This window comes from Ranitomeya variabilis, chromosome 2 (assembly GCF_051348905.1).
Source record: "Ranitomeya variabilis isolate aRanVar5 chromosome 2, aRanVar5.hap1, whole genome shotgun sequence".
NCBI classification, from domain to species: Eukaryota; Metazoa; Chordata; class Amphibia; order Anura; family Dendrobatidae; genus Ranitomeya; species Ranitomeya variabilis.
In genome coordinates this window covers 304101309-304112224 of record NC_135233.1, presented here as the reverse complement: position 1 = coordinate 304112224, position 10916 = coordinate 304101309, and the positions used below count along the sequence as shown (strand labels likewise).

The 10916-nt window shown below is 45.1% G+C and overlaps 1 protein-coding gene across 1 annotated transcript in view; it reads left to right on the top strand.

The window, feature by feature from the left end:
* Window positions 1–310: 310 nt before the first annotated feature.
* Window positions 311–10916, top strand: part of AMOT (angiomotin) — a 69065-nt gene continuing 58459 nt past the window's right edge. Inside the window, exon 1 of the mRNA XM_077285168.1 lies at window positions 311–509. The gene's annotated coding sequence lies outside the window, so the exon portion shown is untranslated. The remainder of the gene's footprint in view (window positions 510–10916) is intronic.

Here is a 10916-nt window from a genome sequence, read left to right as displayed (position 1 = left end):
GGTGCGGAATAGTACAGAGAAGAGTGGTGCAGAGGAGAAGTGGTGGAGAAGGGGAGGCAGAGGAGAAGTGATGGGGCTCGCCATAGTGAAATCCTTCTTTTTGTAAGGCAGACAGGAGAGCACAAAGCCTTGATAGGCTGCTCTGCGCTACCGCTGCGGTATTCCGCTGCCCTAGCTGTCCGCCAGACGTTACGCGCCCGTACACATTGAGGTGCCGTGTTCTTGCCGCGTCTGTTGCTGCATTTTCTTCAGCGCTGGAAGAGTTACTAAACCTTGCCCTGAATAAACCTTCGGAGCACAATAGACGCCTGTGTGTCCGTGACCGACAGCGCTGTCATCCAATGGAAGACCAGGTGTTGTGGTGTTCGTCCAATGGGAGCTTGGAGGCGGGACAGAAGTCTGAGCTGAGCGTTTCCCGGCCAGTGAGTCGTGTAGAGTGAGCTGGGGCTGCGCGGAGGGGACAGGAGCTGAGCAAGTCCGGACTGCGGCCGCGACCACGGGACCATATGGTCAGTAATAGACTGTGACCGGTAACAACTGTGACCCTACCCTCCGGGCCGCGCTCTGCTGTGCCTTTGTCAGTATGTTCTGTGGCTGCGGTACCGCTGTGTGACATGTGTACGACATAGGCAGCCGTGCATTGTGGCCGGCATCCTCCTGCCGGCAGTGCCGGTGCCGCCTCTACGTTGGGATGAGCTCGGTCCTGCTCTTCTGCCGCTGTACTCCGTTACTAAGGGCAGGTCCTGCCAATGTCCTGTTCACATGCTGCGCTCGGTGCCGGAGAGACTTTTTTTTTTTTTTTTACAAATGTTTATTGAATTTTTCATACTTTAAAGGAGTGAAGAAATCCAGCTGTACGAAACGCGTCTGCACTGTAATGAGACGGACGCGTTCGTTGTCGCTGCCTGAAACGTGTTGGAATTATTTACTATTGGATCTCAACTCCACACATATATGTGTGTGATATATATATTGTTCTTCAGTTGTCAATTGTTGTATGTCGCTCCTCACCTAGTGTCCCGCACGCCATTGTTCCCGTCCACGCATTTCCCCCATGTGTCCGTCGTGCCCTGCGTTTCCCCCATGTGTCCGTCGTGCCCACGCGTTTCCCCCATGTGTCCGTCGTGCCCACGCGTTTCCCCCATGTGTCAGTCATGCTCACGCGTTTCCCACATGTTTCCGTCATCGTGTCCACGCTTTTCCCCCATGTTTCTGTCATGCCCACGCTTTTCCATTGTGCCCACGCGTTTCCCCCGTGTTTCCGTCGTCGTGCCCACGCGTTTCCCCCGTGTTTCCGTCGTCGTGCCCACGCGTTTCCCCCGTGTTTCCGTCGTCGTGCCCACGCGTTTCCCCCGTGTTTCCGTCGTCGTGCCCACGCGTTTCCCCCGTGTTTCCGTCGTCGTGCCCACGCGTTTCCCCCGTGTTTCCGTCGTCGTGCCCACGCGTTTCCCCCGTGTTTCAGTCGTCGTGCCCACGCGTTTCCCCCGTGTTTCCGTCGTCGTGCCCACGCGTTTCCCACCCGTACACTTCGGGGTCCAGCATTGAGTTCTCTCCTGAGACGTATGTTCTTCTCGTTCAGAGCCGTCCTCATGTCCCCGTCCCCTACACTCTTCATCCTCCTGGTCGCCCGTTCTGTTCCCTCTTGGTCTCTGATGTGAATACTTTGGGGTGTCCGCCATGTCTTTGCTCTCCGGCATCACCGGTTGCACGGGGTGCTCACCCGGCAGGATGCTTTTTTCTGAGAACACCTGTCTCCCTGTGACATCCGCCACCTGTTCCTCTTGTGTCCCACCTCTCGCCTTCCTCCTCTTGTCAGCCACCTCTGGCCAGGGTTTCCAGGGCGGAGTGGAGTTTGGCAGGGAGGGCTCCTACGTGGCTGGAGACCTGGGGTGGGAGCATGAGATTCCTGTCTCCAGGAAACCGCAGTACCACATTCTCCCTCCACAAAATCCTCTCCTCCCCCGCCATACAAACGTCCGGGGAGCGATGCACGAGTCACTAAGCAATAATACGGACGCCGACAAACCGCGGAGTCTACATTTATTTCCTATACCCGGGAAACTTTCTTTCTATCGTTTGTTTATTTATTTATGTTTTGTACCAATATTCTCTTTCCAGGAGAGAGCTGATTATTGTCCTGTGCTGACTCTGTGGTTACATCTCTTTTGTGACTCTGTAGTCTGGTGAAAGACGCCGTATAATTCCGGTTTTCTACGTATGTGTCTCTCTCAGCAGTTTTTATCTGTGACATATTGATGTTAGACCGGGGGGCTGCGATGGTGTATTCTGGCAGGACCACAATAGCCGGCGTCCCTGTGCCATGCATGATTTGTCCTGGAGCAGCGCTGCATAGCGGACGACCATCTGCCCGCCACGTCCTTTATGTGTAGCGCTGGGTTTACACTTGACCCATTATTCACTGAGTTCATCGAGACCATTGCCTAAGCTGATCAGTCACACAGTTTTCCAGAAAAATCTTAATGGGGTCTTGAGTGACTTCTCCTATATCCTAAAACAAAAAAATAAATCTGATAGCCGGATGTCACATGACTCGCACAATTAATGCTGAGATGTCCGTCACGTTGACAAGAAAAATAGCATTTCATTCCTCTCCTTTTTTCCTCACAACCTGCAAAGACTGACGCAAATGTAATCGAGCCTTCAGATTTATTCATACTTCTACCTCAGTTAAGTTTAAAAAAAACAAAAAAACAAAACATGGTTTGTTGTTTAACACCTTCGCCGGGTCCAGTGATGTGACGGCTCTGGGCTGTTTGGTTGCAGCGGTGGCATCACATCGATAGCGCTGCAGTCAGTCACTAACCTCAGCAGCTGCTGATGTAGAGCTACTAAGTTAGGTGATGGGCTGCAGCTCTGACAACGTGCCATCATCACTGCGGCCAAACAAGAGCCTGGGGCAGTAGTAAAGACACATTGTTGGACCTGGGGAGGGTGAGTAAAACTTTTTTTTTTTTTAACACGTAATTGAGTCTTGGGCCGAAGTTTGGTGAACGGGGATAACTTCTTCAAATTGAAGTTTGTTATAGTTCAGAGTATAATATAGTGATAGAGCCAAGGGTTCTGTCTGGGAGGAATGTTTCCATGCTGTTAGTATCTGTTAGTATTGGACGTCATCTATAGCCTGATATTATGACCTCCCATGATTGTAAATGCAGCAAGTCTCCCGAATGGACAGAGCTCAGTGCATCTCCAGGTCATGTGGAGCTCTGATCCCCCTGCTCCATGTCCTCTAGTAAGGTGACAGCATGAATAGATGTATTTACCACTACACATGGCACGTTAGGAACAACTATTGGATTGTGGCAGTGCAGTAGCTGCTGCGCAGTGTTCTGCAGTTTCATCCTGTGAATGGTCCATTTGTGACAGAGATACGGAGGAATGTGAGGTTGCCGGGTCAGAGGATTAAAGTCTATCAAATGTGAAAGAATCTGTAGATTAAAGAGAATATTTGCCCCCCGCTGGCCAAGGCCTCTTTGAGAATTTTTTTTTTTACCTCCCGTTTTTGAACCGCAGAAGTGTGGAGGAGGCATCGTGGACATTGCTGAGATGAAGTTCCTATGGAAACACCTAATTTACCAGATTGATTCATTATTATCAAAACTGCGTTCCGTGCTGTTTGCTTTATCAAGTTGTGCTGTATGTCATTTCCAGTTTGCTACATGGGAGAAAGCTTGTAGTACAGATGGGGGCGATACTCATAGCTTAGCGTGTAGGTTGGGATGACATTGCACGCCCGTGTATTGATTTTCGCTAGCATGGATTACTCTTTGGGACAAGTTTATGCTCTGGAGAATCGGTGATTGTAATCGAACCCTTGTTTTCTATGCACAACGCATTTTACACTTGTTACTCAGCCTTTACTAAACTTACCTAAGCACTCATTCAGCCATCACTGATTTCTGGCAAGAAATAAGAAATGGCAAATCTTCTCCTACCCATTTACAATGTTAAAATATGCCCTGAGATAAACTTGTATGGGTACGTCGGATCGATTTAAAAAAAAAAAAAAAAAGTCATGTGTCCGTTATTTATTTATTTTTTTTAGACACCGATATGTGAACTGTTACATAGACCATATTGGGTACTTGTTATATTCGGGGAACAGGGTATGTGCAAGAAAAACTCCTGCAATGAGGTCTTAAAGGAAAAACAAAGAACATTTTTATCTTTTAGTTTCCTGATCAGTCAGTATCACATTTTGTAATCCTTCAGTAAGATTATATCTGAGATCTGCGTAGTCTGCAAATCTTTGATTATCAGAATGGCTAGTTTTATATGCGGGAGTGATAAGGTGTGGGAAATGTATAATATCTGGCATTGTCCAGCCGAATACAGGTTGTGTATCGTGGCTGTCGTAATACCTGAAAATACTGCGGAACTCAGTTGCTTTGCAATTCTTTGGTAAAATCTGTAGTGTATTTTTCACATGATTTTCCTTGCTGATTTGCATGCACTAGCTAAATCAATGAGATCTATATAAATTTAATCTACAAGTTGCATACTTCTGTGAACAGGTTGATCTGCGGTGCAGATTGCAGGATCTGCTGTCAATTTTGTGTGGAATGTAGCGTGGATTTTATATTAGCAATCCGAGGGAAGTCCTGAAGATTGGTCAGCTCACTTTTATAACCGCTTGGCGTCTTTGGAAACCTAAAGCGTTAAAAATGCTAAAAAGACTGAACAAATGCACGGGAAGTTGTTTTTACATAGAAATGCATATGCTCAACCTTTTGAGAGTTTAGCTCTCACTTTTTCAGGTGGGTTTCAGAACGAAAACTGCCTGAGAAGGGATAATCCCCAAACCATAGTGTGCTTTCAGTTTTCTGCACATATGGAATTACCCATACAGACCTTTTTCAGGCAGTTTTCAGAATGGAATGTGTCTGATAAAGACGTGTGTACATATGAATGCTATGTTCCACAATGAATATTTGGTGAGCTTTTGATGTTGCAAGATTTCTGCACCTATTATCTAATTTAGGTTATTTGCGTTTTTCATTGCTTTATTAAGTGCAATTTTTTAAATGCATTCTCATTAAATTTTTGATGCTGTGGTTTATGTCTCTTTTTGGTACGTATGTTTTTTTTTTTTTTTTAATTTTAAGCTTTGTTTTTTGATACTTCCTGGTATTTTGCTTTGGCAAAAGATTATTGATAGTCTTGTGCGGATTACATTTGCAGATTTTCCCACATCTAAAGCAATTCTATAGGGAACATCCGCACATAAAACTCAGCGTACCTGCAAGAGAAATTACCATGATGCAAGTATTAAAAAAAAATGCAACACAGGTCAATTTACGCAGTGTTAAAAAAAAAAAAAGGACAGTGGGCATGGGATTTCCTTAAATCCAATCCATTTTTCTGAAATTGTAAGATGCTGTGTTTTGTTTTTTGTTTTTTGCACAGAGAAAATATACCGAGTCACAAACGTATCAAAATCTCATTGTGGGAAGTTAGGGAAATCTATGGCAAATCTGCAACAATGCCCACAGCAAAATCCATATGTAACATGAATATGCTGCAGAGAAATCCGCCCCAAATAAACAATGTGTGAACTTCCTTTCTCTTCTTGTTTTACTTTTAGCTTGTAATATTTATTATTATTAATCTACGTATGTTAAATCTTATTCTTTGTATATTCTTCCTTTTCTTAGTGCTAATAAATGGTTTTTTTGTTGCCTGTCTGGCCAGGTACATGAGCTCAGTATAATATAGATTACTTGCATACTTAGCTCAGTTTCTCTCACATGTTTGTTTTTCTTAGTTTCTGCCCCATTTTTAGCAGTAGTTACAGGCTCTTCAGAGGCTAGCATCCAGGAGATGTTAATGTGTATGTGATTATAGGGAAAGCACACACAGATTCCTACATGCTGACGGATTTCCTGCAAAGTGGGATTTTTTTTGCTGATCTTTCCTTGTCTGTCCCTGGCCACTGAATATAGAGTTTCCGTTTCAGTGGCCTCGGCTGCAGAGGGCTCCCCGGCTTCCTGGTTACAGAAATAATAACCCTTTCATTGGTGTGTTATAAAAGAAATGACAAGTACTTTTGTGATCTGTCACAAAAATGCTGATGGAATATATTGCATTTATGGTTTACCAACCGACCATTCATTGCCTCTAGCACATAGAATTGCAGATCGCTCAGAATTGGTCAATTCACATTTCATCTGAGCCTTTATTTCAGCCAGGGCCGGACTGGCCATCTGGCAATTCTGGCAAATGCCAGAAGGGCCTGTCTGGTCATGGGCCACCTTGTCTGCTACATTGTTAACAGAATCGGTGTTCTCAAGATACCCATACTGTTAAGTGTTGTGATGGAGCACAAAGTTGCTGACTCCGACACTTACCCCAGCAGGCCACGGGTATCATTAGAAATATTGGCTTTGTAGAAAATATTCCTTTCCTCCATCCAGGGTAATATTAGTAATATATTCCATCTGGTTCATGGGGACGGGGACAGCATGGGCCTGTATGATTTCAAATGCCAGGACTGAATTTCAGCCCCAGTCCGAACCTGATTTCAGCTGTATGAATCTGGAAACTCTCCCACTCTATACTTTTGGCGGAGGCTGTGATATGTCCCATAAGTATCTTTCCCCCCCCCCATGGTTATTTGTATAGGAAAGTGGAACACTTACTGTTGGCTCAGTATTTTATGACTATTTTAGCCTTTTTGTAATACAAATCTATCCTCCCGGAACTGAACAGCTCTGGCCCCTTTAATGAGCCTGTGAATTTATACAGTAGCCAATCTGAGCAGCTAGAGCTGCAGGGGGGCGGGATAATGCAGCAACATGAACCAATGATGAGATGGGGGTGTGTCTCAGACTACCTGAAACTCCCTGTATGCACTGTAGCTCAGCTGTAGTAAGTGATCACAGCTCTGTCCAAATGGAAGGGAGCTAAACAGTAAGTACTAAAGAAAGTAAGTAGCAGGTAACTAGCTCCATAGGCACTGACTTACAGACCATTTTTGAGCTTCTGACTGGACACTGGCTTTTGTTTTAAATTTAAACCCAGTACCTCTTCCTATTTCCATTGATTTTGATTTTTTTTTCGTGTTCCAAAGTTATGTTCCCCAGTAATAAAGATTCAAATTTGCCCTTCAATCAACCGTGCATCTAGACCGGAACTTCTTTGTCTTTCTCCTCCATGATAGAAGCTCTGCAGTACAAGCCCAGTTGGTTCAAGGGAAAACTTGCATCTTTATTACCATGGGTATAACTTTGGAATGAAGAGGCACAGAAAAGGAGGACAAACTGTCCCAGGATCAGTGGAAGAGTGGCAACTGGAGGAAGTATTTATTTTACATAAAAAAAAAAGGAATCTCTCTTGGAAACCAAACCAAAATAGAGGAATTTTGCGCCGCTTCCATCCAGTGAATTTTTTTTTATTACAAATCTAAAAACAAGCGAACTAATCCATGTTTAGGTGAATTAAACACTGTCGTCCGTTTTGAATTCACCTCCACATGGATTTTCTCATTTTTATGAAGTTATAATAAAGTATTTTATTTTTTTTTATTGGGTGGAAGTGGCACAAAATTCTCCTATTTTTGTTTTGATTTGGCACCCATTGATGCAGGATTCCCACCTTCACATGGTTTGGACAAGCGTGGTGCGCTCTATACCTCGCTCTATCCTAGTAGAAATGCTTTCTATGGAAAATATAAGTTCATGATGCAACAAATAAAGAGCTTTTATATTTTATTATATGGACGTGAAGGGGTTAAAGAGAACATGTCACCAGGTCAAAAATGTGCAGTTTTTGCTTATTTTTCCTGCTTCTCCCCTGATTATTGCACTTTTTTTCATTTTTGAAATCTGCTATACAGTTCCAGAGATATGGGACTTAATATTTAGTGCTCATTTGTCTGGTCTTTACAGGAGGACATGGCTCACAGGATCCTCTGGGGCGGGTCTTTACACTACTCTGCATTGTTACCCTGCGAGCCACGCCCATAAAAGGCAATCAATCAAATTAGCAGTATATAAAAAGGCCCTTGTCTCTGGAACTATAAGGGTATGTGTCCACGTTCAGGATTGCGTCAGGATTTGGTCAGGATTTTTCATCAGTATTTGTAAGCCAAAACCAGGAGTGGGTGATAAATGCAGAAGTGGTCCATATGTTTCTATTATACTTTTCCTCTAATTGTTCCACTCCTGGTTTTGGCTTACAAATACTGATGAAAAATCCTGACCAAATCCTGATGCAATCCTGAACGTGGACACATACCCTAAGGGTGAGTGTCCACGGTAAGTAAACGCTGCGTGATTGACGCTGCAGCGTCAAACACGCAGCGTTCAGATGTTCCAGCATAGTGGAGGGGATTTTTTTAAATCCCGTGTCCACTATGCGTGGAAACCCGCACGCGGCGGGCCTGCGACTCCGGACATGCGCGTCTTTTCAGATCGCAGCATGTCCGTGCTACCTGCGGCGACGCTGCGTCGCCGCAGGTAATATCACAGGGCCCTATGGCGAGGGGTGCGATGATCCCGGATGTGTGCAGTACACATCCGGCATGATCGCGTCCCAGAAAGGGGGCGGGGCTTAGCGCCGAGCGGCGATACCGCCGGCCATCCTGAGCGTGGACACGCAGCCTATGGCGGATTTAAAAAAGAAAAAAAAAAAGTGGAATACTCCGGGGAACAGCGGGATTAAAATAAGAGCAGAAATTGGTCTCTTACGGTAATTTTGTGACTGATCCTTTTAAAGTGTTCTGTCATACAAGGTCGTTGCATGCAACAATTCTGTGTGATTGAGTCCTAAAGACTGAAACACTTTAGGTCTGTTTGCTTTCTGGTCACATTCACACATTCAGTATTTGGTCAGTATTTTACATCAGTATTTGTAAGGGTACTGTCACACAGTGCAATTTTGATCGCTACGACGGCACGATTCGTGACGTTCTAGCGATATCGTTACGATCTCGCAGTGTCTGACACGCAGCAGCGATCAGGGACCCTGCTGAGAATCGTACGTCGTAGCAGATCGTTTGAAACTTTCTTTCGTCGCTGGATCTCCCGCTGTCATCGCTGGATCGTTGTGTGTGACAGCGATCCAGCGATGCGTTCACTGGTAACCAGGGTAAACATCGGGTAACTAAGCTCAGGGCCGCGCTTAGTTACCCGATGTTTACCGTGGTTACCAGCGTAAAAGTTAAAAAAAACAAACCGTACATGCTCACCATCTGATGTCCGTCAGGTCCCTTGCCGTCCGCTTCCCGCTCTGACTGTCTGCCGGCCGGAAAGTGAGAGCAGATCACAGCGGTGATGTCACCGCTGCGCTCTGCTCTCACTGTACGGCCGGATCTCAGTCAGAGCAGGAAGCGGACGGCGAGGGACCTGACGGACATCAGATGGTGAGTATGTACGGTTTGTTTTTTTTTACTTTTACGCTGGTAACCACGGTAAACATCGGGTTACTAAGCGCGGCCCTGCGCTTAGTAACCCGATGTTTACCCTGGTTACCCGGGGACTTCGGCATCGCTCCAGCGCCGTGATTGCACAGTGTGACCGCAGTCTACGACGCTGGAGCAATAATCATACGATCGCTGCGACGTCACGAATCGTGCCGTCGTAGCGATCAAAATTGCACTGTGTGACAGTACCCTAAGCCAAAACCAGGAGTGGAACAAATAGAGGAAAAGTATAATAGAAACACGTCACCACTTCTGCATTTTTCACCCACTCCTGATTTTGGCTTCTAAATACTGAGGTTAAATACTGACCAAAGACTGATAGTGTGAACATGGCCTAATGACAGCTGATTAGGAGTTCTGTAGTCCAGTATTTCGTCTTCAGATATTTTCTTTGTTACAAGCACTTGCATCACTCTTCTCCCTCCTAATCTCCATGCTATTGATTGAACAGTCATGTTGTTGTAGTATAGCGAGAAAACAAATATTAGCACCTCTACCTGGAGGGACAGAAGGCAAACTTTACATCAACTCATTATACCGGTATTTCTAAGTTGCTGTGGAGAGAGACACAGAACAATCTGAAGCATGACATACATGAATGCACTTATCAGCCACTCAATAAATGGGAGGAGGGGGCATTGTTAGAAAATTCTTGCCGAATACAATGACATCAGACATGCGAGGAGCAGACAGAGGAAATGGAACCTCTCCCAATTCTCAGCTTACCAGCGCAGAGCACACAGCGTTTTATAGATGTCTTGGGAGGAGACTTTCCTGTATCTTTAAATGAAGGAGACATTATTATTACCGTAATTGTGCTCCTTTGCTGGCGCTGCACATTCTGCGGAGCAGCGAGGTGACACTTCTCCCTGTGGCTAATGACTTGCAGAGCGTTGGCTGCAGAGCTGCTCTGCATGGAGTTTTGTAGCCTCACATGATTCTCATCAGTGAGGAGGCCGCAGCTCCCAGGCTCTTACATCAGCATCCCTACTATTGTGTTGGGGGAGGCATCCCAGTGGGGGATGGAGCTGCAACATTTATTTTTTAAATTTTATTTATTGGGATGGAGCTGCAACATTTATTTTTTAAATTTATTTATTTGTGTGTTTTTAAACTAGTACAGTCAGAGATTCCTCTGCATTCACTTACCTTATCCTACTATTTTCCCAACACCCGTCTGCATTTCATCAGTATAAAATCTGTTTGGAAGTAATTACCGATTGACTCTGGTTACATAGTTATGGTTCATTGTGAAAATAACAACAAAATAAGACTTTGAATCTCTAAGCGCTTCTCATGCAGGACATGAGGCCCACTGTGGGGCCATAGAGAGTGTGTGCCGCTATATCGTACCTCTATAATGCCCTGTATTATGGAGATATGGCTCCACTGGGCGATACAACTGCTGTAGGAAAATGGAAACTGTATGTTGGGTGTGGAATGCTAGTCCTCACCATACAGCTACGGCATAATG